The sequence below is a fragment of the Citrus sinensis genome, chromosome 2, assembly GCF_022201045.2.
Source record: "Citrus sinensis cultivar Valencia sweet orange chromosome 2, DVS_A1.0, whole genome shotgun sequence".
In the NCBI taxonomy this organism is placed as follows: Eukaryota; Viridiplantae; Streptophyta; class Magnoliopsida; order Sapindales; family Rutaceae; genus Citrus; species Citrus sinensis.
In genome coordinates, this window is record NC_068557.1 from 10,213,358 (window position 1) to 10,219,441 (window position 6,084).

The following is a 6,084-nucleotide window of genomic DNA, read 5'->3' on the forward strand; positions in this document are numbered from 1 at the left end:
AAGTAAAATAATTTATTTAATCATTTACTTAAAATGTTGAAAATGCAACCAAACAACATAAAAAATTATAAAAAGAACTTTTAAAATTAAATAAATATTTTTAGTCATTAGATTAGTCATACCAAACATGCAATTACGGGGTTCTAAGACAAGGACAAATATAAAGTAAGATACGCATTAATAATTAAAAAATATGTAATATGTAATAACCTTTTTGGTCTTTGTCAACATAAAATGGGTGGGCTATTTTTTTTTTAAATCGATTCTTAAAAGTAGGAACTAAATATTAATTTCCATTAATTGTTATAAAATTAAAGCGTGCTAATGATGGTAATGGCCAATGGGCTTTCTTTCATTTGCGATGCTTTTGTGACCTTTGGATGTGATTCTAAAGTTCACGGTTTTGCTGTACATGATGACAGCAAAAAGTTAAACAAAGATAAAGTAAAGATCATTGGATTCAATCCAACAGCTCCTATCCGTTTCCAAAATAATATTATAATCTAAAAAAATCTCAAATCAGATGATTTTCCCTATTACTGAAACTGAGCTCCAGCCAGCTTGCAACCGTGATTTGATGTCCTTTTTTTTTTTTTTATTTGTGATCCAACCATTAGATTCAACTAAAGAGTTACAAAATTATTCGAACGGCGATGATGCAATTACTTGGTTACTAATGTTGCAGCCCCTGCTTCATAAAAAAAATAAGAAGAGGGTAGGTTTTAAAATTTTGACACATAGGTCCATTAAAATATTTTATGATCTTTATATGGGTCAAGGGTAATTTGGTGAGATGAATATATTTAGGTATTAAAAATATAGATGGATTATTTTAACTTGCTAAAATACTTTCCACACCCATTTTATCTAAAATATCAATTACAAATTTTTTTCCATTTTTTAGTATATTTTTTTAAAAATAAAAAACGCATTTAAATGTTTTACCATTTAAGATAGTATTACTTATAATGATAAACAATTATTTTAATTAGATAAATCAAACTTAACTTTTATTTCTATATACTTGCTCAACATCAAATAACCTTATAACTCTCATCTCTTTCATACTTTTTTATTGAAAATTTTTAAGACCTTAATCCACTTAATCCTCCATAAAATTAAGGTAGTATGGTACCAACTAATAATTTCAGCAGAATATATAATAGTTTATTTGAATAAATTTACCTCTTATCCTTGGTTAATGGTTATACATTTGATCGATAGTCATGTTTATCATTTATGGCATCTGCGTTTTTACATTTACGTGATTAATTTGTGTAATATTCACATAAAAAAATGAAAATATTCTGGTGGTGATTGATGAATCTGTAAATCAAAATTTTTTTTCCCTAAATATGAATTTTAAAACAAATGTTGAACTTCCATGAATTTTATGAGCTTATGTTTTTTCTTATACTAGAAAGATTAGTTAATAAGAACATGAAGATGGAGGGAAAAAAAGGGGAAATTTATGGATCTAACCACTTAAAAAATAAAAAAAAGAATACTATTTGGTGGGTGTGTAGAGGAAATTAAAATCTATAGACATTTTTGAATAGAACATCCCTTTAGAATTCTTATCATAAATGTGAAAACAGGTGTGTAGAAAAAATTAAAATCTATAGACATTTTTTAATAGAACATCACTTTAGAATTCTTATCATAAATCTAAAAGCTTGTGTAGAAAGCTTCTTTTCGCTCTTGATAAGGAGCAATCATAGTCACTGGAGCCACGCAAGTCCAGCAGAGGGCATAAGCCAAATCCCAAGTACATGACGTGAAGACTTGAGCTTTGTCCTTGCATGGTTCATGCATGCATGAGTTCATGAATCAAAGTTGTTAGAGCAAGAATCAAGGGATTTGATAGCTTCAACAATCGTGCAAGGATTGTGGATAAGATCAAATCCTTAGGATTGAGGATAAGATCAAATTCTTAGTAGTTGTTGTTTAGCCTTGTGTTTCGTAAAAGTAGCAAGGGTATTATTTCAGTTTACGTATCTTGATTACAACTGAGATTGTGGGCTGAGTTTATTATGTTAGTATTATAAATAAAGGCTCCGGCATAATAAAAGGGCATTCAGTTAATTAAATCAATTTATCTTGGTTTTTTTTCTCGCCATAACCAGAAAAACTCTTGTGATTGTTAGCTAACTTTGGTTGGGACATATCATTTGGTATCAGAGCTAGGCTATCAATGACGACTAACAAGGAACGCATGGAACGAATTGAAGTTGATCTTGGGAGCTTGCAGGACATAATGTAATGGATGGAGGTGGGAATCAATGACAAGTTGCAGCGTCTTGAGGAGTCAATAAGCAAACTTGTGGAATCAAACAATACAACCAAGGGCACCACCAGTCATGACTCAGTTGAAAATTTAGATTCTACAAAACTTGTTCGTGAGGAAAGAGATGCAGGGCGGCACATGCTTCCAACATGGATTACCAAGCTAGAATTTCCCCATTTCGCCGGCGATGATCCAACAGAATAGTACAACATGGTGTCTCAGAACTTTGAATATAAGGAAATTATGGATGAACACAAGGTAACTTTAGCTGCATATCACTTGGAGGGAAAGGCAAATCAGTGGTGGCAATGGATGCGAAGGACTTGTGAAGAAGAAAAGCCACCAGTTACGTGGAAAATATTCGTTGAGGAACTATGAGCACGTTTTGGGCCGACAGAGTGTGAGTATTTTGATGAAGCTTTATCTCGGGTCATGCAGACGAGATCGCTGCGTGAATATCAGAAGGAGTTCAAAAGGCTTGGGAACCGAGTTCATGGGTGGTCTTAAAAAGCATTGGTGGGAACATTTATGGTGGGCTTGAAACCAGAGATTGCAGAAGACATCCGTATGTTTAGACCCCGCACATTGAAGGAAGCCATTAGTCTAGCACATATGAAGGATGATCAAATATTACGACAGAAGAGAATGATCATATCACCAATTCCTATTTGTTCCCCATTTGCTTCGAATCGAGCCACACCAACAACACCTTATAAGAGGCTATCATAGGAAGAGATGCAGAGGAGGCGAGCCCAAGAATTGTGCTTCAATTGTAATGACAAATTCACCGTTGGCCACAAGTGTACCAAGGCACATTTATTGATCCTGAAATGCGAAACAACACCGGAAGAGGGTTTGTATGAAGAATTTGTGGTAGAGGAACTACATGGAGAAGAAAACAAAGGAGAACAACATGGAAAGACACGACATTGCTACAACAATAATTTCCTCACATGACCCTTGAGGACAAGGGTGCTCTCCGGGGAGGGGCTAATGATAAGGAGCAATCACAGTCATTGGAGCCACGCAAGTCCAGCAGAGGGCATAAGCCAAATCCCAAGTACATGACGTGAAGACTTGAGCTTTGTCCTTGCATGGTTCATGAATCAAAGTTGTTAGAGCAAGAATCAAGGGATTTGATAGCTTTAACAATCGTGCAAGGATTGTGGATAAGATCAAATCCTTAGGATTGAGGATAAGATCAAATTCTTAGTAGTTGTTGTTTAGCTTTGTGTTTCGTAAAAGTAGCAAGGGTGTTATTTCAGTTTACGTATCTTGATTACAGCCGAGATTGTGGGCTGAGTTTGTTATGTTAGTATTATAAATAAAGGCTCCAGCATAATAAAAGGGCATTCAGTCAATTAAATCAATTCATCTTGGTTTTTTTCTTGCCATAAGCAGAAAAACTCTTGTGATTGTTAGCTAACTTTGGTTGGGACCTATCAGCTCTCAATCACATCAATCAAATAAGCCATGCACTATGATCGGAATGCAAAATTTGATGATTGGATTTTGCCGTAACTCGCCAAGGAATTTATTGATCATATTTAGAATATAGAAAGTAAACTGCAAATATTACAAATATAAGTTTTTTAAGGGATTAACTAGATTAGTGAAATGGCAGTTAGTGAAATGGCAGTTCTTCTATATGTTGACAAGAGTACACTAAGGGCATGCTTTGTGTGCCGGATAAGATATAATAGGATAGGATGAAATAGGATATGTTTATATTTAATATTATTTCATATTTTGTGATAAATTAAATTAGATTACAATAATATCGTTTGTGTTTAGTGTAACGTAGGATGGATAAGGTTTAATGTAAATTTCAACACTATTAAAATCAAAAAATAAATATTAAATAAATGTTTGGATAGTAATTTAAATTTCATTATAGAGTTTATAAATAATATTTTCAAAATAATAAATTTATATATTTAAATTTAAAATTATGTAAAATTACTTATTCCTTATCACATATATGGAGTTAAGATAATATTTGAGAAAGTGTTATCTCAATTATTTATTTAATGTGAAAAAATAAATTGTATAACATTTATTCTATTACTTACATTTAAAATACAAAGAATCAATAATAACTTAAATTAATAGATTAGAGAGAATCATCTTTCAAAAAAAAATTAAGATTAACTAATTTTTGGGGTGTCCAACATAGTCCTTTTATCTCATGTTGTTAGCATAAGATATAGTCTAGAAAACTTATTCGAAGGGTCCCCTTAGGGAAAAAAATATTATTATTATATGAGAATTTAGTTGGCACAAGCTGTATTATTTTTAATTTACTTATTCACACTAAACACTATATTGGGATTAAATTTTAGTAAAATAATCCTATTTCACCATCTTTAACCGCACTCATTATGCCCTAATTGTTTGGATCTTATTATAGAAAGAAAGATATACTTCTTTTCTTATTTTAGTAGTTAAAAAAAAAAACAATAGATTTCTTTTGAGAGAATGCAAGCATCATTTTTATGAGATTTAAGAATTAATCTAGTTATGTGGTTAGAAGACTCTCTATTTTTTTTTTTTATATTTTAGAAGAATTATAAGTTTGATAATGAATACATTAAGATTAAAGTAGAACATAATGATTGAGGGAAAATATTCTTTTAGAATTTTAAAATCATCACATTTTAATTGGGACTTATTATGTAAAATTATTGAAATTTATAGCTTTTAATGTTAGAGAAAAAATAGAAACTTGCTGAAGAAAATACCAAATGTATTTTCTAGAATTCGAAAATTATTATATTTTAATTAGAGCTTGTTGTGTAAATTTTTTTAAATTTTTAGTTTTTATTATTTACGAAAACAATGGGGACTGTTAAAAAAAAAAGAAGCCAAAATTAGGTGTCTGGTACAAATGTAACGTACTCCCAACTAAATCAAGTGCAAGGCTTCCGTCTCCGCAATATCAACAACATCAGAATAAACTACCATAATATCAGCACATGCTAACATATCCAACCCTTCATGATTTTATATCGCAGCTGCTAAACTAAACATACCATGATGAACGTCCACACCCGCTAAACTAATCACAGTAAAAAATAAATTAAATGAAGTTTCAGTGAGAGTGAAGGTTGAGGTCTCCACTAGGGGCATCAATATCTTATCATTAAGACAACTATAAGTGCAAATAGATTTGTACCTTTATTGAAGCAAAATTTCAAATTCCGCCCTTTTTGGATTTACCTTTAAAAAAAAAAATTCTGCAGGTTGAGCTACCGGAACTTTTGTTTGGATTTGGAAATCTAAATAAAATAGATGCTGTCCACAAGTCCATATAACTTCAATAAGATCGGTTAAATTTGTAAATAGAGAAAGGCGTGTTATTAGACTTTTGGGGGGTGTCTTTAGTAAAGCCCACCCTCGAATCCTACACGTGGCAGAACGTCAGGCACGTAGAACCCTAGCAAACGGGACATGTAGATGGATGAGCATGAGTGTATGCTTTCTCATGCTCGGGAGATGCTAGCATTAAGTGACATGCTGAGCCTATCAGTCATGATATCTTCAAAGGAATGTCCGAATCAATCGCAATCTCATCTCTTTTTGCCATAGCAATCATCTTCTAGCTCTGCTTGGATTTAACAAGAAATAGAGAAGGAAAAGCAGTAGTAGTGAGAGCGTGAAAAATGAATAAAAAGCTATAAACTAAACGGCGCCGGCCAGCAATAATGTTTGGCATTTAGGAAGTACTTTTACTTGTGTTTGGAAGCAAATCCTAACTGATTAACAAAAAGCTGAACATTAATTCACATTACAAGTAC